Consider the following 22,450-nt stretch of genomic DNA (forward strand, 5'->3'; position numbering starts at 1 on the left):
TGGAGACCAGGAGCTCATGACTGCACACAAAATGTCCTGCTTCTTTGTATGACTTGTAATTATTTTAGTTATCCTGTTTCTACTGAAGCCAATAAGAAGCAAGCTGTGTGTCCAAATTTTTCTGATGATAATCTGCAATTCTGCCATGCCATTGAGGGAGTCTGGGGAGCCATAAGAAATGGGGGTGCCCCAGAGGGTTGGGGTCCCCAGATCCAGGAGAGGCAGATGCCGCAAAGAGACGTCTTTACTGGGCCTTTGAAAGAAGCAGCAAGGAGAGGCTGGTCATGCCAAGACTGCAAGCTCCTCTAAGCCAGGAATCCTATCTTTTCATCTCTGTGCCCCTGGCAAATTTTTTTTTTTTTTTTTTTTTGGTCTTATTGCTATTTCTTGGGCCGCTCCTGCGGCATATAGAGGTTCCCAGGCTAGGGTTCGAATCGGGGCTGTAGCCACCAGCCTACGCCAGAGCCACAGCAACGCAGGATCCGAGCCGCGTCTGCAACCTACACCACAGCTCACGGCAACGCCGGATCGTTAACCCACTGAGCAAGAGCAGGGATCGAACCTGCAACCTCATGGTTCCTAGTTGGATTCGTTAACCACTGCGCCACAACGGGAACTCCGCCCCTGGCAATTAGTACAATGGTGGCCCATGGAGATTTACAAGTTAATGGAAAGATCATTACTTGTTTAGCTTTGTCTTTTCCTCTCAAAGTACAGTGTCCAGGGAGTTCCTGCCGTGGCTCAGTGGGTCATGACCCTGACTAGTATCCATGAGGATGCGGGCTCGATCCCTGGCCTCACCCAGTGGGTTAAGGATCTGGTGTGGCCAGGAGCAGTGGTGTAGGTCACAGATGAAGCTTGAATCCAGCATTGCTGTGGCTGTGGTGTAGGCCGGCAGCTGCAGCTCCAATTTGACCCATAACTGGGGAACTTTCATGTGCTGCAGACCCTAAAAAGCAGAAAAGAAGAGGGAAAAAAAAAAAAAAAAAAAAAAAAAAAAAAAAAAAAAAAAAAAGGACACTGTCTGGAAACGAGACACCATTTCAAGAAGCTAGCACTGAAGGCTAGCCCCCCAGAAAGACCAAATGAATCTGTCCCCATCAGGATGACAGCCCTCCCTCTAAGCCAGCACAGCCAGTCCCGGGTGGCAGCAGACTGTGGAATGGGAGTGAGATGGGGGAGGGCTGTGTGTTGGGCAGGCTGTGTCCAAGGAAATATGCGGCAAAGGAGCCTTGAGATGAAGGGGGGAAAAAAAAACAAGGCTCAGCAGGGGTCAAGTCATCATTTCAAACAAATAATGCAGATGACAGGATCTCAAATGGCTTTTGTTTTACAGGAATCTTACCATGTGTTTATTACCGCAAATGCAAAAATCTGGGTTGTCAATAATTCAACCATTAAGCGATAATCATAAAAAAATTTATGAAGATGGATAGCCAGGCATACAGTAGACAAATAGATACAAAGATAGAGGGATAGAGACAGACACAGACAAAGATATTTAAATAGCTAGATACATAGATACAATAATAGTTACATAGATAAATACACAGATAGACAGATACATAGATAGTTACATAGGTAGATAGATACATAGATAGAAAGACAGACAGATACATAGATAGATACATAGATACACAGATAGATACATAGGTAGATAGATATATACATACATAGATATATAGACAGACAGATAGATAGATGTAGGATATGGATGATCGTTATAAATTGATACATAAAAAATATAAGCTCTATTTTGGATATATGCTGGTCACTCACGCAGGCCTCTTTCCAGGGTGTGTGGATGGCTGTCTCTTCCCCGCATCTTCACAGGGCCATCCCTCTGTGTGTGTCTGTGTCCTGACCTCCTCTTCTAAGGACCCCTGTCCTGGGGGATCAGGACCCACCCTCGTGACTCCTTCATCCCCTCTTGAAAGACCCATCTCCAAATACAGCTACATTCTGAGGTCCTGGGGGTTAGGGCGTCAACCTATGTTTTGTAGGATTTGGAAGGACCACACAATTCAGGCTATAAAACCATAAAATCAGCTTTGCCCAGATTCCGGACCGACAGAAACTAGGAGATAATCAAGTGTGTTGCTTGAAGTTGCTGAGTTTGCAGTAATAATTTGCACAGGAATGGAAACCTAACTGGACCTCCCAGAAATGAGAGGAAAGTGCTTTGATCCGAGAATATTCCTTCAATCACTTCTGCCCCAGAAGAAGTTTATAGTATGGCCTGGAGTAGCTCTCTCCACTTTGGAGTGGACCCAGAGGTTAAGAAAAACAAAATGCCAGATTTGTTAAGAAAAACAAACATGCTTAGCAAAATCACCAGGGGTACATGACTGGGCTGTGGATTAGGTGCCTGCCAAATCCAAGGTCAAAAATTTTCTTTCCTTCTTTATTTTTTTGAGATGAATATTGAAGTGGATGTTCCAGACCTTGAGATGAACATCTAAGTGGATATTTCAGACCTTTAGATGAATATCAAAGTGGATATTCCAGAACTTGAAATGTATATCTAAGTTGATGTTCAAGAATTTAAGACAAATATCTAAGCGGCTGTTCCATAGCTTGAGATGTATACTAAGAGGGTGTTCAAGAATTTGAAATGTTCTAAGGAGATGTTCCAGCCCTTGAGATGACTACAAAAGTGGATGTTCCAAAACTTGAGATGCATATCTAAGTGGATGTTCTGGAATTTGAGAGCCATCAAAGAAGTCAGGTTTCTTTCCTATACCCCACTATTCTCTCTTTGCTCTCAGTCTACTTCTGGAAGCCCATCTAAGAGAACTTCCCATTAACCATTAGAAAAACACGCTAGGGAGAATGGTTCAAGAATGAACTTTTTAGGAGTTCCTATCGTGGCTCAGTGGAAATGAATCTGATAGTATCCATGAAGATGCAGGTTCGATCCCTGGCCTCGCTCAGTAGGTTAAGGATCCCGCATTGCCATGAGCTGTGCTGTAGGTCACAGACATGGTTAGGATCTGGCATTGCTGTGGCGTAAGCTGGCAGCTACAACTCTGATTCAACCCCTAGCCTGGGAACCTCCATGGGCCATGGATGTGGCACTAAAAAAGACAAAAAAAAAAAAAAAAAAAGAAGAAACTTTTTCAATGTTGCAGCTCAGGGCAAGCCTCCCCAAATATGCCTTCTTGGCATGTTGATTATTTTGAATTAAAGTTACTTACGAAAAAGCCAACATAAGACAGACACTTTAACCCTCCTCTCCTCCAAGAAGCAGGAAATACATCTGCCCTGTGAAAGGTGCTCGTCCTGCATCTGGAGGTAGAAGGAGTCTCTTATCACCAGAGATGGGGAATTTGGGGTCAGAATCCTGTAGAAATAAACCTTGGGGCACATTTAACTGACCACCCTAAGCCCAAACTCTCTTTAGATCCTCTAAGCACCCAAAACCTAAGTTTCTTTGTCCTGTCAGTTTCTCACCAATGCATCATTTCTTTGTCTACAAAGTATAAAAGTTGCCTCATTTCATCACTTCTTAAGTTCTAGTTCTAGGAGATCTCCACATGCATAGACTAAAATATGTTTCTTAAGGGGGCCCTCCTACACTGTTGGTGGGAATGTAAACTGGTGCAGACACTGTGGAAGACAGTATGGAGGTTCCTCAGTGAAACTAAAAATAGAGTTGCCATATGATCCAGCAATCCCACTCCTGGGCATTTATGCAGAGAAAACTCCAATTCAAAAAGATCCATGCATCCCAATGTTTACTGCAGCACTATTTTCAATAGCCAAGCTATGGAAGCAACCTAAATGCCCATCGACAGATAAAGAAGATGTGGTACAAGAGTTCCCGTCGTGGCTCAGTGGTTAACCAATCTGACTAGGAACCATGAGGTTGCAGTTCGATCCCTGGCCTTGCTCAGTGGGTTGGGGATCCAGCGTTGCCGTGATCTATGGTGTAGGTTGCAGACACGGCTCAGATCCTGAGTTGCTGTGCCTCTGGCGTAGGCTGGCAGCTGCAGCTCTGATTAGACCTGTAGCCTGGGAACCTCCACATGCCGTGGGAGCAGCCCAAGAAATGGCAAAAAGACAAAAAAAAGAAAAAGAAGAAGAAGAAGAAGAAGAAGAAGAAGAAGAAGAAGAAGAAGAAGAAGAAGAAGAAGAAGAAGAAGAAGAAGAAGATGTGGTACATATACACAATGGAATATTACTCAGCCATCAAAAATGGAAACAATGCCATTTGCTTCAACATGGACCTTGAGATGATCATACCAAGTGAAGTTAGTGAAACGACGACAAATATCCTATGATATCATTTCCATGCGGAATCTAAGAAAAGGATATAAATGAACGTGTTTTAAAAAACAGAAACAGGTCTCACGGACACAGAGAATAGACTCATGGTTACCAAACGGGAAAGAGCAGGAGGGGTAAATGAGGAGTGTGGGATTAGCAGCGACACACTACTATATATAAAATGCTGTACAGCAGAAAACTGACAGCACACTGTAAGCCAGCTATAATGGAAAAAAATAAAAATCATTCTATAAAAAAATAAATAAATAATAAAATAAAATGGATGAGGGACAAGGACCTGCTTACAGCGAGAGAACTATAATCAATGTCTTGTAATAACTTATAAGGTGAAAGAATCTGAAAAAGAATATATATATGAATGTACGTGTATATATAACACACGCAACTGATCACTTTGCTGTACAATTGAAATTAGCACAACATTGTAAGTCAACTCTACTTCAGTTTTTAAAAATGTGTTCCTTTTCCTCCTGTTAATCTGTTCTCTGTCAATTTTGTTATTGGCCCAGCCACAAGAAGTCAAAGAGAGAGAGAGAGAGGGGGAACTCCCCGGCTCCTGGATGTCAATACGGCGCAATGTGATATTTCAAAGCACATCACAATTTCATGCGATCAGAGTCAAATTCCTTTATCCTGGCTCACCTGTACACGCTTTCTCTCTTTTTGGAAAAAAAAAATGCATATAGTCCATTCTGACCTTGAACTATGATTTCCAGGTAAGTCACAGCAGAACCTCAGAGATGTTCTGCAGGAAGATAACTTTCACACGATTGGGAGAGAGGAAAAAAAGCGCCAGGCTTGCCAAAGCTCCCGTGGGAAGTCGTCCTTCAGAAACCAGCCAGCTTCCTGCTGAAGCAGGAAGCGCTCTGCCCACCGATGCCTCCTTCAGTGATGCGAAGCGTTAGGACCTGTGAATGTCCTGTCCATCATTTCCACCCCAGAGAGGTCAGAGAAGAGGATCCCTTTACGTTTTCAGTTTACCTCTCTACCTGCCTCTCCACTGGCTCAGAAAAATGAAGAAGAAGCACAAACCACAAAAATGGAGGTTGGTACTAGCTGAATGACACCTGAGTTGGTTCTGAATGGATCAGAAAGTTTAGTAGAATGAGAAGGATGCTCAAGGGAAGGTTCCTATGATCTCAAACATCTCTTCAACAGTCCACTTAAAAAATATTAAAGATTCGGGAGTTCCCTTTGTGGCGTAGCAGGTAAGGAACCTGACTAGGATCCATGAGAATGCAGGTTTGATCCCTGTCCCTGCTCAGTGGGTTAAGGATCCCGTGTTGCCGTGAGCTGTGGTGTAGGTCGCAGACACGGCTCGGATCCTGTGTTGCTGTGGCTGTGGCGTCGGCTGGCAGCTGTAGCTCCGATTCGACTCCTATCCTGGGAACTTCCATATGCCCTGGGTGCACCCCTAAAAAGCAAAATATAAAAAACCCAAAATTTTTAAAAAATGAAACAATAAAATTTAAAAATATTAAATATTCCATCTTGCCTTGGGTGGGTACCTGAGGCACCCAGGTTCACGCTGTTTATTTATGATGGAAATAAACACACAGCAAGCATCAGCGGTGGGGCTATAGCCACTGCTCGAGGTGTGGGGATGATGCAAAGAGGGGATGGTTGGACCGTCCTTTCATGGGGTTTGAATTCTGCAGGACAGAGCAGACCATCATCAGACAGTATAATAACAAATAAGCGGGGTGCTTTCAGAAGGGGAGTCATGTGATGTGGAAAATTAACCAGGGACTGGGCAGGGCTGGTGTGGGTTGAGAGACCAGGAGAGATGGGTCAGGGGCCCCTGAACTTGGGTTCTGGGATGCAGGACCGGAGAGGAAGACCCATCTTGAGGAGGAAGACCATGAGAGTGGGGGGAGGGCTTCCCCCCCAGGGCCAGACGGAAGCAGACAGCCCGGTTTGTTCTTGGGTTCAAAAATGGGGCTTGTATCTTCTTCAAGGAAAGTTTTGTCTGCATATATATATGCCCAGGAGTGGGACTGTGGATCATATGGTAGTTCTATATTCAGTGTTCTGAGGTACCTCCATACTGTTTTCTATATGATATCACTTATATCTGGAATCTAATATACTGCACAAATGAACCTTTCCACAGAAAAGAATTCTTCATACATGAATGAATTTTTTATACATGGACTTGGAGAACAGACTTGTGGTTGCCGAGGAGGAGGGGGAGCAAGTGGGATGGCCTGGGGGTCTGGGGTTCATAGATGCAAACGATTGCCTTTGGTGTGGGTAAGCAATGAGATCCTGCTGTGTAGCACAGGGAACTGTATCTAGTCACTGGTGATGGAACACGATGGAGGATAATGTGAGAAAAAGGATGTGTATATATGTGTGCCTGGGTCACTCTGTGGTACAGTAGAAATTGACAGAACACTGTAAACCAACTATAATGGAAACAATAAAAATCATTTTTAAACATGGGGCTTGTCGTTACATTTATTAATGTGGATGAATGAAGAACTCCAGGATATGCCCCTGCTGCCAAAAGGTTACTTTGAGCTGCAGACATTTGAGCCTGAACAGATGCGAGAAGAGGCATGGTTGGAACCCTCATTTTCTGTTTCAAAACAGAGCCTTCGGAAAGAGGCCAACTGCCATAAATTCCCCTTCAAGGAAGGTTTCCTGAACTGAGGAAAACTGACTCCTAGCAGCAAGGCACCAAGATTATTAATCACATAAAGCTACATTGTTGCCACAAACTGCCACATCTTCTCCTAAAGGCTTTTTATCTTGCCCAACTGTTCTCTGCATTTCCCTGACTTCCTATCTCCCTCTCCCCTACAAAGATGGACTATAAGCTCTACATTCCAGCCCCTTCCTCGAGCCACTTTCTGTGTGACTTCCCACGTGTGTAAACTGCCTTTTCTGTTAATATGTCTTTTCTCAGTTAACGTTGCACCACCTCAGTCACGGACACAATTAACCACCTAACAATTTACAGTAGAATTTTTCATACATGAATGAAGCTAATCAAAAGCCACAGTCAACACCAAGTATCATTTGATGCAATTCAAGACACACCATCCACTCAGACGTCTATGGGACGCACGAGCCAGGCAAGGAGACAAAACTCTTCAAAGCATTTACACACTACTGTATATAAAATAGTTCATTAACAAGCACTCAGTATATAGCACAGGGAACTCTACTCAATATTCTGTAATGACCTATATGGGAAAAGATTCTGAAAAAGAATGGATGTGTGTATTTGCATCACTGAATCATCTTGGCCGTACACTTGAAACTAACACAATATCATAAGTCAACTCTACTCCAATATAAAGCAAAAATTAAATTTAAAAAAATGTTCAAAGCCATGTGAAGAGTTCAGAGGAGGAGAAAAAATTATCATGATGCGGAGACAACGTGATTATCTACAAAGAAAATCCATGAGAATCTTTAGGGAATCTATTAAGAAGAGTGTTCCACAAAGCTGCTGCAGACAAGAGCAATATACACAAAAGCAATTTGCATCCCTTTATACCAGCCACGCATAATTAGAAACCATCACTTACCAAGCACTATATTAAAAATACAAACAGATTCAATTGTGAAATGCCTAAAATACACCTATCGTAAGACATGAAAGCCTATTATGGAGAGAAACGAACAGCGTTATGTAGAATATAAAAGAACACGTAACGAATGAAGAGACAGACTTTGTTCACTGAAGGGCAGATGCTGGAGCTTTAAAGCTGTGTATTAACCTCCACGTCAGGCATCCGTGCAATGCACATCACCTGTCATAGTCACAATAACAGAGTATTTCTTTATCCTGGAAAGGATGGCAGTTATTTCACATAGCAGGTCATCATTCAAGAATTGCCAATACCATTTGGAAGCAGAATCAGAAGGTTAAACAGCATTCGAAGAGGAGGTATTACATTAGAAGGTTTATAGTAATCAAAACCGTGTGACATGGCAGCGTCAAATGGCCTAAAGGAACAGAGTGGAGGGGCAGGCAACAAATGAAGGGATAAGAAGAAACACGTAAGATGTCAAAAGTTCAGGGCAGCATCACGGGATGGGATGTGGACAGGCTGTTCAAATCATGATGCTGGGAAAGTTCCGTGTACAGCTGTGGCGGGGGGAGGGAGGAACCACACCCTCACCTCACACGACCAAACACAAAGCTGCGGAAGGAAAAAAATCCGACTTGGAAAAGAAAATGTCCAAACAATTAGAAGAAAGTACGTGAAAATACGTTGGAGACCTCGGACTAAGAACACTTCCCAAAGATGCCAAACACAAAAACCCTCTTTAAGGAAAACCCTGGCATCCTAAATCACCTTGAAACCGAAGTTCCTGCATGGTAGAGGATGCTCTGAGCCACGCTGAAAGGTAAGCCATGGATTGCAAGACTTCTCAAGAGAGAAAACTCCAAATGGATTACTTTCTGCCTTGACAAAGAAGTCAAGAAGCACAGGAGAACAGTCAAGGAGAAGATGATCAAATTAGCCAAAGGTAATTGACAGTGCTCTGGGGGGCGGGGGTGGGGGAGGTGACTAGCAAAAAAGCATTAGGAGAATCTGCTCAAACTTGGAAAATTAAGAAAGCATGCCTTTAAACAACAGGGAGCTGCCATCTGATACCAATTAGATTGGTTTAAAAATTACGCATAAGGCTTTCCAAGACTGTGGAAAAAGGAATGTTTCATACGCTCCCAAGTCTGAAATACCTCACTTTTTTTTTTTAAATGTAAGAAGCGAGGTTGATTGAGTTTCACAAAACATGTCGATGGCAGATTTCATTCGAAACGGGAAAGAAATCTGTTGCTCCCCTCCCCACCCCCCGAGAATAACCTTATTATTTTTTCTTATATTTTAATCCCCTATATTTTTACTTCCCTTTAGGGCATATTATCATATTATCACACCTTCATGTGTGATGTAATTTATTGTGCAGTAATGTCAAAAGTCATATCCCATGGTGAAGACTAAAAAAAGCACCATTTTAGCATGCTCTCCAAAAAGACATTTCCTGAGTTACAATGTCTTATAGAACAAAGTGGATATATTCACAGCCCGAAAGGTCAAGGAATAATAAAACCATCTCATTATGCACTTACCGAAATGAAATAAACTTCTATTTCACAAAACTGATGCATATCTGCCGTTTGCAAACCTATACTCCTCAGTTTTCTTTCTCTTTTCTATTTTTTCATGACATTTCCCTGATATTTGAGAAGAAAAACACAAAGACATGCCTAGGAAACGATCCATCTGCAAAACATAATAATAATGAAAATAAAATAACTAAAGTCTTCGACAAGAAAAATCCTGCCAGAAGGCGCTCATTGCACCAGGAAGGAAACCTGTGATTTCAGAACTTATCTTAAATGAACTCAGTTTGACCTTCTCAGTGTTATACTTTGATGATGTGTTAATGAAACGGGGTTCCCCATGTAGGGAAAAATCACTCTTTTATGCAGAATCACTTGACACGATCTCAGTCGGTGACAACTTGGGGAAAAATATTTCTATTTGTCACAATGCCCCCACCTCCACCCCAAACACAGCTCATGTGCATGGATCCAAGGACCCTCCAAACGTAAATGGACAATGGCTGTGTCTGTCCCTGCCCCTGGTCTCCCCTGCACGCACGTCTCTGCTGCAGGTGTGTCTTCTTGGGGTCAGGGCGGCTGGTCCTGCATTGCTAGGGACCACATGGCACAGGTGTGTCTCTTCCCAAGGATGCCACTGGGACACAGAAACAAGAAGACAGGGCTCTTTCTCTGGATGGATGGGAGGCACCCAATGTTCGGATGCCGCCCACATATTTTCCAATCCTCTCCGCTTCTGAGCAAAACAAGCAGAGACATTTGGCTTTTCCCCATGGTCTCCACTGCAGAAGGGGCTGTCTCCCTCCCTGACTTTTTCTCCATCAGAGAAGGAGGAGGCACGAACATCCGTGGCTCTTCCTCCTCATCATGCTAAAGATGACACATTTTAACATCACGTCAGGAATTAGGGTCTTTAGGACCATGGGCCACCACATCATCTCTGGGACAGATGTTTTTAAAAAATGTATTCTAAAGTGAATCCTCACATGATTTATCCCGTTCTTCTCGAGCGGAGACGGTCATAAAACACACACGTCCGGAAATGTCACCCACCTACGAAACCAGCTCAAAGAGTTGTTTACTAATGTGCAAAGACACTCAAAACATATCCCTCATAAGTCTTCCTGGAAATAAATAAACATTTGGAGATGTATTCCAGTGACAGGAGAGATCAATCAAAACCAAAATTTAAATCTTACCCTTAATGGCTTGATAAGAAGCAGCAACGAGAGGAGCCACCTGTAGAATTACATCTCATAATGGTGATACACACCACTGTAAAACACAGGGCAAATATTAACGTTCTCGAAAGAACTTACGGGTGCAAGGATGGTGAAATAATTTTGGAAAGGTAGGAACATGATCGTTTGGAAAGTGGAAGACATAATGCAAACACATGGATCCAATTTAATGGGTTACAAAATGAGAACGTAGCAGAACTGATAAATAAATCCAAAACATAAGTCTCTGACTCCACCTAAAACATTCCAAGAAGGAAAAAGATAAATTTGGAGGTGGAGGAGAGCGAGAAAGAGAGGGAAAGAAGGAGAGAGAGAGAGAAGGTTAAAACAAAAAACCTTGAAATTGAGAAATGAGCTATAACCATAGAGAGGATGAGATTAATCTTGAAAGTACTTAATAGGACACTATTCTATGAAGTCTGAATATCTGTATGAAATCCATGCCTCAAATGTACATTCATATATTGAAAAAGTTTAGCAAAACCCAAGAGGCCAATTATCATAAAAGAAACTGAACGTACAGTCAAGGAACTGGGCTTTAAAGACAAATTTTCTCTTTCATGAATTACCTGTTCATTTCTTTGCACTTTTTCTATGGGAGGTGCTTTCTTTTCATGTTGTATCCAGGTGGCTTAGAGTGGGATGACGGTATTTAAGAAATTGAGAAATCGTCAAGGTGGAGGAAAAAAATCATTTAAAAGCCAGATGCCTGCTCCTTGTTTTGCGGTTTTATTATTTTTTATTTTTGTTTTTTTTGATGATCTTTATTTTTTCCATTATAGCTGGTTGACAGCGTCCTATCAACTTTCCACTGTACAGCAAGGTGACCCAGTCACACATACATGTATAATTTTTTTTCCTCACATTATCATGCTCCATCATAAGTGACGAGTTATAGTTCCCAGGCTCTACAGCAGGATCACATTGCTTACCCATTCTAAAGGCAATCATTTGGATGTATGAACCCCAAATTCTTAGTACATCCCCCTCCCTGCCCCTCCCCCTTGGCAACCACAAATCTGTTCTCCATGTCCATGATTTTCCTTTCTGGGGAAAGGTGCATTTGTGCCATACATTAGATTCCAGATATAAGTGATATCCTATGGTATGGTCTTTTGGTCCTTGTTTTTAAAAGCACTGTGGTTTCAGCATGGGCATGAACTAAAGAATCACCTGGAGCTATCTACCTCAAAAAGAAGCAGGACCCCTCAGAAAGGGTTCAAGAATGCAGGTGGTCAAAGATGCAAAAGACGGTTTTTGACCGAACAAACAAATGTAGAATTCAAGCTACAGAGGTGGTCATGAAACCTGACATTTAACACCTGTAGGGAAGTCAGGGGTAAGTATAGCTGACTGCTCAACAGATCAGGTAATGATTGTTAAGTTGTAAAATGAAGCAGAGAATGTTCTAGAATTCCTCCTGTTTGTCACCCTATTTAATGATGTGAAGGTGTTTGGGGAGCTTCCAGAAAGTTTCCACGTATGTAAAACACGCGATCGCTGCTGAAAATAAAGAGTCGCCTCCAGACAATAGCTCCTGTGATGGCGAAGTCATCAGAAAAATGTGATTTTTGAGTTAGTCCTTGTGAGTAAAAGTCATTATTTTTGGCAGGTGCCATGAAAAATTTAATTGGGTCATATTTGATAACCTGTGGCTACGAGCTAATTCATTTGCTTGCCGAAGAATACATTTAGCCAATAATTTATTCTGGGAAGTTGAGAGAGAAAATTTATTGCTTGGAAATCATGCTACTAGAATAGCATAAGAGAGATTTTTCCTAGAGCCAGGTGGGTCCGTTGTGGCACAGTGGAAACGAATCCGACTAGGAACCATGAGGTTGCGGGTTTGATCCCTGGCCTCACTCAGGAGGTTAAGGATCTGGCGTTCCCATGATCTGTGGTGCAGGTCGAAGACACAGCTTGAATCTGGCATTGCTGTTGGCTCTGGCACAGGCTGGCGGCAACAGCTCCAATTAGACCCCTAGCCTGGGAATCTCCATATGCCGCGGGTATGGCCCTAAAGAGACAAAAGACAAAAAAAAAAAAAAAAAAAAAAAAAGTTCCAAATTATCTTGATCATGCTTCTGTGAAGAAGAACTTTTGTACTAAAGCTGCTTCACCCCACCCCCACCCCCATAAGCTAGAGGGGGTGGCTTTTGTTGTTGTTGCTGTTTTTGGCATGTGGAAGTTCCCAGGCCAGGGATAGAACCTGTGCTGTGTAGCAGCACACGAGCCGCTGCAGGTATAACACTGCATCCTTAACCGGCTGAGCCACAAAGGAATCCTTGTTATTTGTTTTGTTTGGTTATGATAAAACGGCCAGCATTCCTGCTATCTCCATCCCTGAAGATATTGATCTTTTCTTTCATTTATCCATTTATTTATTCACTACAATGACATTACTAAACCTTGACTATAAATGAGTTGGTGTGTTAGCATCTAGTAACGCTGCCGTTAAAACCTCAGATACACGAGAATCACATAATCCTAAATATATAAAGCAATCACATCATACAATACCAAAGCATTTATGTTGATATTTTATCTTATGAAGTGATTTCCCAGAAACAGTTCTAAGTGCTTTAGTTCCTGACACCAGTACTATTTTAGAGGTGAGAAAACTAAGGCACAGAGAGGTTAAGGAACTAGTCCAAGGTCACACAGCTGGTGAGAGGCAGAGCTAGCTTGAACTTTAAACTCTAGAATGCTTATCTGGAATCTCATATATGGCACAAATGAACCTTTCCACAGAAAACAAAACTCATGGACTTGGAGAATAGACTTGTGGTTGCCTAGGGGGAGGGGGAGGGGGGGATGGAGGGGGATGGCCTGGGAGTCGGGTTAATAGATGCAAACTATTGCATTTGGAGTGGATAAGCAATGAGAGCCTGCTGTATAGCACAGGGAACTATGTCTAGTCACTTGTGATGAATCTATACATGTATGTGTCACCGGGTCACCACGCTGTACAGTAGAAAACTGATAGAACACTGTAAACCAGCTATAATGGAAAAAACAAAAAATCATAAAAAAATTCTAGAATACTTTTACTTTACAGAAAATTTGATACGCTAGCGCAAAGAGTTCCCACGTGCCCCTCATCCAGTTTTCCTCTAATATTTGCATCTTGCTACCAATTGGGATATACCGACAGTCAGTCACCAAAGTGGCAAAGATTTGTACACTAAAAATATCCTCGAAAATATCATGCTTGGTGGTTCCTGATCGACATTCAAAATGCAACTATCCTCTGACGTAACGATGTCATTTTCATAGCACAGCCTCTGAAGTCAGCTACCTAGGTCCTCACCCAAAGACACAAATAGGTTTATACAATTGTTTTTCACAGGGTCATTGTTACCAGCAGTGAGATACTGGAGACAATGCAAATGTTCCTCAGTAGCATTATCCATTAAAGCCTCAGGTACTTGTCCCTCTGAGTTTCTGGGTTTCTCACTGCGATGACAATGAAAAATGCCCCAGAGAGACTGTTAAATAAAGGAGCAGCTACAAAGTAACAAGGGGAGAGCCCATTTGTGTCACATCTCATGTGGTATATTGTACAAAGAACAAAAGCACAGGATAAGTATGGAAAGACACACCATTAATTGTGCAGTGTTGTTATTTCTGGAAAGTAAGATGGGATAGGTTAGTTACTTTGTAGGAGGGAAGGAATGAAGGAAGGAAGGGGGGAGGAGGGAAAAACGAGGGAGAAAAGCTTCTACATACGATGACTGTGAATATAACTGAATACATGAATTAATAAAGTTGTGATCTGAGTGCCCTGATAAATCTGTCCTACTTTATTTCCATTTATCATATGTTTTTTTTTTTCCTTCTGCCAAACCAGTCTAGCAGTTGAGCACCATTTTTCTTCCTTGCACCGTAGCCTGCCTCCAAAGATGCATTAGTGGTCCACCACCAGGAAAGGATGCTAATAGCAGTGGCCGGCACTGACCATCAATACACATTTCCAAGAGAGTGATGGCATCTGTCTCTCAGACTGTGTCCCAGGAGGGGGTGCGGGGTGCAAAAGGCAGGGGAGAGACTGCAGGGCAGTGTGAAGCAATGGGGACTGAAGTGCCTGGTGAGGGCTGGACCTCCATGGATTCAGGCCTGTCATTCCACCTTGGAACAGGGCTCCTGTGACATGCATGGGGGCTGTTGCACTACAGGGCTGGGGATGCTGGGGGCAGGCAAGCAGGAACCAGGAGGCAGGATTTTGAGGAGGATGCAAGAGGAGCAGGAGGCAACGAGGCCAGCGAGGTGAAGTTGGTGGGGAAGACACCCAGAGGTGCAGTGCCTTCGGAATCCTGGGACTCTGGAGAACCTGACCCCAGACAAATGGTGGCCACTGCAGGGCTCTAGGGAGAAGGTGGTCTAAGGCTCCCTGGGCTGTGGTGGTGACAGGTGAGATGAGTTTGCGTGAGATGAGTCAGGGGCCCCTGCAGCCACCCTGGTGGAGGAGGTCTCTGGGGTTCAGACCACAGCATTGAATGAGGATGGATTCTGATCAACTGTGAAGACTTGGACATTCAGAGAGACTGAATTTGGGTCTGTCCCACAGAATTCATGCGGGAAGGTGGGAGAACCACAATTTAAACTGACTTAGAGCAAAGCCTTTGAGGAAGCCAGACAGAGAAAGGCAAATATCAGATGATATCACTTATGTGTAGAATCTTAACAAATGATACAAATGAACACAAGTAGAACCAAAGACATAGAAAACAAACTTACCCTTACCAGAGGGGAAAGAGTGGGGTAGGGATAAATGAGGAGTTTGGGATTCATAGATACATGACTTATGTATCAAATAGATAACCAATAAGGATCTCCTGTACAGCACAGGGAACTCTACTCAATACTTTGTAATAACCTATAGGGGAAAAAATAAAAAAGAATATATATATAAAAGAATGTATATGCGTGTGTGTAACCGAATCACTTTGCCATACACCTGAAACTATCACAACACTGTAAATCAACTCTACATCAATAAGAAAGAAAGGAAGAATGAATCCACTCCCCGCGCCAACACCTTCAAACATTTCTCAGCACTGTGAGTAGTTTCTAGGTGTTAGGAATGATCTTTCTTAATACAACTAATGCCATCTCTCTGTAGGGTTTTCTCCTTTTGCTAGAACTGGACCTGCTTCCATCCTGGTAAAAGTCAGCTAAAAATCCCTCCTCAAGAAGACAAATACCATATGGTATCACTTCTATGTGGAAGCTAAAATATGGCACCAATGAACCTGTCTGCAGCACAGAGACAGACTCACAGACACAGAGGACAGACGTGTAGTTGCCAAGGGGGAGGGGGAGGGAGTGGGATGGATGTGGGGGGGTTGGGTTGGTAGATGCAAACTATGACACTGAGAATGGATAAGCCATGACGTCCTGCTGTCCAGCACAGGGAACTCTATCCAGTCTCTTGGGATAGACCAGGATGGAAGACAGTATGAGAAAAGGAATGTGTGTGTGTGTGTGTGTGTGTGTGTGTGTGTGTGTGTGTGTGTCTGTGTGTATGTGACTGGGTCACTTTGCTGTACAGCAGAAATTGACATGATCCTGTAAATCAACTATAGTCTAATGATCATGATAAAAAAGAATGTTGCCTGGGTCTCACAGCTGCCGGGGGCCAGCCAACACCATGTATTTTGGGGGCTCCTCCGGGCTCCCTGGTTTCTCCTAGATATGGACCCTTGGGTGCACAGAGAGGAAATATAAACAGCAGACTCCATGCCAGGTGTTTATAAATACAATGCTGCAAAGTTCATCGCAAGCTCATTACATATGAATTAATCACGTTAATACCCAATGCCCAGTGGACCAGATTTGCAGCCTGACCTTCAAGGGCTCCCGTCCGCACCTGCTCTACATCCAAACAAGTTCTTTACGCTCTTGCTGATGAGAACCCGTGATGCCCAGGGACAGCCTCTGCTGTTTGAACGTTCCCAGTGCTCCCACAGAGCACTGATTATACCCCGAGCAGGCTGGATTCTTTTCAACCAAGTGAAAGTTGCATTCTGAGCAACTTTAAGAGATTAAAAAAAAAAAAAAAAAAAGATTATCTTTATGATTTAGGAAGACCGAGGGTCAGGCAGTTCACACCTGGTCACAATTCTACACACACCATGTTGTTTTCATACGCTTTCAGGGACCGACTGACCCTGGCATTGCACAGTGAAAGGAAGAGGGTTGTGTTAGAGTTTTTAAAAAAGCTTGGAGTCATTTAAAAATACTGTAGAAGGAGGGAAACGTAAACCCTCCATAAAAGCAAAATATTTATTTTTGCACAGAAATAAATTCACACATAAAACCACTATGGTTAGCATAATGATCTCTCTACTTAATGAAGAAATAAAATATGACTAACAGAGGTGAAAGTCCCTGGGTATGCCTTTGTAGTCAATCAGTGACCACTGTTGTCCATGCAAGAATTAATCCCTCTCTTGAATTAGTTGTTGTTGTTGTTGTTTTTAATGGCTGCACCTGCTGGATATGGAAGTCCCAGGCTAGGGGTCAAGTTGGAGCTGCAGTTGCCAGCCCACACCACACAGCCACAGCAACACTGGATCCAAGCCACATCTGCAAACTACACGGCAGCTTTTGGCAATGCCAGATCCTTAACCTACAGAGTGAGGCCAGGGTTCAAACCCACATCCTCACAGAGGCAACGTCAGGTCTTTAACCAGCTGAGCCACCATGGGAACTCCCTGGATTAGCTTTTTCACCTGTGTTTTGCCCTGACTTACGTGTTTGTGCTATAGGATGAGCTACATTCCACTTAAGCATCTGAGGCACGCAGCCCACATGTCCACATGTGTGTACAAACTCTGCTATGTTCTCAATGTCATGCTGTTTGCCATTCAACCTGTGTGTTCCAGGACGTGCTCATGCGTGGGTGTTGGGGAGGCTCAGGCAGGTGGCTAGCTCAGTACTTGTTCGTTCACTTTCCCCTGCTGTGCTGTCATCCAGGCAGGGCTCCATCGCAATTTCTTGACATGTTTCTGATGGAATATTTAACTTAACTGGCAATGAGCATTCTCCCACACAGGTCCCCGTGCAAATGTGTGAAAAGCAAGACCTCAAGGGGACATTCCTGGGTGCCCCCAGTGGCTCTCTGACAGCAATGAAAACTCCTACCTGCTTGCGTGCTTTTTGGAATAAAGAAAATTTCTTTTCTTCCAGGGTTTCTCTTTGTTAGAAATTATTCACTCAAGTTCTCCTCTCTCTCTCTCTCTTTTTTAATTTGTTTTTAGGCCTGCACCTGTGGCATATGGAAGGTTCAGGGCTAGGGGTCAAACGGGAGCTACAACTGCCAGCCTACACCACAGCCATAACAGTGCCAGATCTGAGCCATGTCTGCAACCTACACCACAGCTCACGTCAATGCTGGATCCTTAACTCACCAAGTGAGGCCAGGGATCAAACCTGCGTCCATCATGGATACTAGTCAGGTTCTTAACCCACTGAGCCACAGCAGGAACTTCCTGGGACACTGTATTGGATTCTTAACGTGCTGAGCCACAACAAAAACTCCTGTATCCTCTATTTTAACAGTATGACTCTGCCATGTCGGTTTATAATAGCCTGTGGGGGTTGCAGTGGTGATGTTTGGGCTGAATCATATAATATTAAGTAATTGTATAAATATGACTTAATTATATAATAATAGTGTATTAATTAATATAATAAATACAATAATTAAGACCAGATTATTATTATCGTGCAAGAGATCCTGGTGGAAATTTGGCGAAGGGCAAGGGCGAGTGGCACGAGACAAGGTCATATGCTGGACGGCATGCTAGGAGCACTCAATACATGTGAGGTATTTTTTTTTTTCTGGCTGTGCCTACAGCATGCAGAAGTTCCCAGGCTAAGGAGTGAACCCGTGCCACAGCAGTGACCCGAGCCATAGCAGTGACAGAGCTGGATCCTTAACCCATCAACTCCCAGACGTCATGTCCTGGATGTATTTTGAAAGTTCAACAGCTGGGACATGAGGCTGAGAGTGGGTGAAGAGTCCATCACGGCAGGCTGGAAAAATGGGGGCAAACTCTAGAAAATGCACATGCAGAAGGTGGCTGATACATTTGGATCTGACAGCCCCCCCGCCCCCATCCTCTGCGTCAGCCCATGGACAACGCAGAACTGCCATCTGGCCCCAAACTCACGAGGATGCTAAAGGTTATCAGATCATCTTGGAGGACTGTCACTAGTCAGTGGGGTGGGCTGGTGCCGTGTGTATGGAGTCCTGAGAAAGTCTGTGAAGCTTCTTCTGAATTCCTCTCATGATTGTCTTTTTCTAGATCAGAAGACTCTCAGCCTCATCTGTGTCTTAGAATTACCTGGGAAGATTTGTTTTTTTTTAAATCCTAGGCCCACACTGAACCCCACACAATTCCTTCCAAACCTCCAAGGGAGGGACCCAGGCAAATGCATTTTTGAAAGTTCCCTGTAGACCTTCTCCTAAAGGTTTCAAGTCACTGTCCTTCTTTTTCTGTTAGTCCTTAGTCCCCTCCACCAGTGTTCTTCCCCTGGGGTGATTCCACTCTTCAGGAGACACTGCAGTTTGCAAGAACCCAGGCAGCATCTATTGGGTAGCGTCCAGGGATGCTGTTCAAAACCCTACACATGATGCACACAATGGTGCCCACCACAGAGAATCATCCAGTGCCACATGTCAAGAGTGCCGAGGTTGACAAACCCTGCCCCAAGCCCCTGGAATTTTATTATCGCATCGATAAGTCTGTGAGCAACTGCCAGATTGTTAAGCATCTTCCCCCCCCCCCCCACTTTAGACTGTCATTGACAAACTGAAGGTCACGGAGGGCACAGTGGAAGTAGGAAAGAGAGGGATAAAAAGTGGCAAACACCTGGGTTGAATCACCATCTCCGGAACACCCAAGTGCCTCTAGGAGGAAGTCAGGAAGACAATGAGGGGGTTTCAAGAGTGAGGAGAACCGCTCTTTGCATGCTCTTTTCCTTCCTGAATTGTGCTCGTGACAGCTGAGTTAATTACCTGACAGCATCGTACAGACACGCCAGGTGTTGGGGCCAGGCGCGGATGCCTTTGCTCTGCTAAGGTTTTGAACACGGTGCATCAGGACCAAAGTGCCTGCTCTTCACTGAAACCAAGCACGTGGATGGAGGGAGCATCTCCACTTTCAAGGAGAGCATGGCATCCTTCAGGAGGCTACCGATGACTAGCTGGGACTCTGGGGCCATGTCCTCATGTCCTCATGTGGGTTTCAGTTTCTGAGAAGGGACTGCCTCCTTACACAGCTTCTCTGTTTGTGCAGGGACCACTTCTTGCACCTGCCCCAGTGGGTTATCAACTAGAGGTGAATAACTCTCTCTAGGGACTTTTTTGGTCATTGTAAGCTGGGGATGGGGGTGCTTCTGACATCTAGTGGGGGGAGGCCAGGGAATGTGCTGCTTCATGTCCCACAAGGCACTGGATTTTCCCCATGATCAAGAATGATGCAGCCTAGGGCACTCTTCTTCACTGTTGGTGAGAATGTAAATTGGTAAAACCACGACGGAAAACAGTATGGAGGTTCCTCAGGAAACTAAACAGAGAACCATCATAGGATGCAGCAATCCTACTCTCAGGCATTTGTCTGAAGATAACCATAATTCCAAAAGATCCATGCACCCCTATGTTCATTGCAGTACTATTCGCAATAGCCAAGACATGGAAACAACCTACAGGTCCATTGACAGATGAATGGATTCAGAAGATGAGGTGCATATACACAATGGAATACTACTCAGCAATAAAAAAGAACAAAATAATGCCATTTGCAGCAACGTGGAACTAAAGACTCTCATAGTAAGTGAAGTAAGTCAGAAAGAGAAAGACAAATGCCATATGATATCGCTTATATGCGGAATCTAAAATATGGCACAAACGAACCTATCTGCAAAACAGAAACAAACTCACAGACATGGAGAGCAGACTTGTGGTTGCCAAGGAGGAGAGGGATGGAGTGGCATTGATGGGGAGTTTGGAGTTAATAGATGCAAACTATGACATTTAGGATGGGTAAGCCATGAGGTCCTGCTGTATAGCACAGCGAACTATACCAAGTATTTTGGGATAGACCATGATGGAAGATAGTATGAGAAAAAGAATGTAGATACATATATGTGGGTCACTTTGCTGTATAATAGAAATTGGCACAACATTTTAAATCAACGGTACTTTATTATTATTATTATTTTGTCTTTTGTCTTTTAGGGCTGCACCTGCAGCATATGGAGGTTCCCAAGCTAGGGGTCAAATCAGAGCTACAGCTGCCAGCCTATACCACAGCTCATGGCAATGCCAGATCTTAACCCACTGATCGGGGCCAGGGATTGAACCTGCAACCTCATGGTTCCTAGCCGGATTCATTTCCACTGCACCACGACGGGAACTGCTCAACTATACTTTAAATAAAAACATAACAATAAAACATAAAGCCACCATGAACTACTAATTAAAAAAAAAAAAGAATGATGCAGCCCAAATGTCAGGAGAACAGCAGAGAATGTCAGAGAATGCTGATGTTGAGAAGCCGTAGAAAGAGAACAGCAGGATAAAGATGAGCAGCCCTGCCGACAACCTCTACAATGTGATTTAGTTACAGGCTGACATCCTCTCCTTGCTTCTCTACATACTTGCTCTTTCACCACTGTCCTTAAAATCATGCTCTTCCGGGGCGGGGGGGGTTATAATAAAATGTTGAGTCAGCGTTCATATTCCCAGAGGATTAGACCATGGACTAGCACTGGACACTCAGCCACACTTGGACTTGTATTTTAGTTTCCAGTAGTGGGTACACAAAGCGCCCAGTAAATGGTCCTCTTGTTTCTTCATGCACTACTGGGACTCTGAATGGCTCCTGTGAAGACAATGGTTGGACTTGACTTATGCAGAATTTCTAGAATGGGTTTCACCACGGAAACCTGTGGCAGGGTCATTCACCTAGTCCCAACTCCACTGCTGTGGTCAGCTCACTCTGTTTGCCCAGCTCTGTCCCCCAGTTCTATGGCGGCAATGCCCACATTGTAGGACTGCCCCAATCTCAGGGAGGGGACCTGGCTTTCCAAGCAATGCTTTTTGGGGAGCCGGGGGGAGGGGAGGAATGCTGCATTTGCATGTCCCCATAGAGTCCATGTCAGTGATGAGCGCGCCCCCATTCAGAGGTGAAACGATGAAATACCTACCTCTTGTCATGAGATAAATACTTCTTTTATACACAGTTGGCGTTTTTTTTTGTTTATTTGTTTTGTTTTTCTTTTTGTTTTTTAAGCTGGGGGAAGGAGCATACCCTGAACAATTACAGATATTTGTTTTAGAGACCTGCTTTAAAAATATTCCAATGCTCTTATTCTGAGATTAAAAATTACTTTTTGGTCTTTTTAGGGCCACACCTGCAGCATATGGAAGTTCCCAGGCTAAGGGTCAAATAGGAGCTGCAGCTGCAGGCCTATGTCACAGCCACAGCAACGCCGGATCCATGCCACATGTGTGAACGACACCAGAGCTTGTGGCAATTCTGGATCCTTAATCCACTGAGCAAGGTCAGGGATCGAGCCTACATCCTCATAGATACTAGTGGGGTCCTTAACCCGCTGAGCCACAATGGGAACTCCTCTGAGATGAAATTTTATTTTTGTCCAATTTAATAAAGCTCGAGGACCACCAGAGATGTCCTTAAGGTAAGAATGTTCCTTAAGGTAAGGTACAATTTAAAGCGTCTCTTTTGCCTCCCTGTGAGTACTGACTTCTTGTTTTCACCTCCAACGGGAGGTCGTGCACCCCATTTGAATAATAGTTCTG

The 22,450-nt window shown here is 43.8% G+C and overlaps 1 protein-coding gene across 49 annotated transcripts in view; it reads right to left on the reverse strand.

Annotated features, from left to right (window-relative positions):
* LOC100521877 (pseudouridine-5'-phosphatase) overlaps positions 1-22,450 on the reverse strand; it is a 631,841-nt gene that overhangs the window by 279,250 nt on the left and 330,141 nt on the right. For 5 of the 49 annotated variants that reach the window (XR_014835024.1, XR_014835022.1, XR_014835027.1 and 2 more), the window contains exon 7: positions 9,383-9,536. The exons of the other annotated variants lie outside the window; for them this stretch is intronic. The gene's annotated coding sequence lies outside the window, so the exon portion shown is untranslated. The remainder of the gene's footprint in view (positions 1-9,382; positions 9,537-22,450) is intronic. 49 annotated transcript variants of the gene reach the window in all.

This window comes from Sus scrofa, chromosome X (assembly GCF_054392235.1).
Source record: "Sus scrofa isolate SSC_HxYL_T2T_F1_AM1 chromosome X, Sscrofa_HxYL_maternal_Yorkshire_Landrace_v2.0, whole genome shotgun sequence".
Classification (NCBI taxonomy): Eukaryota; Metazoa; Chordata; class Mammalia; order Artiodactyla; family Suidae; genus Sus; species Sus scrofa.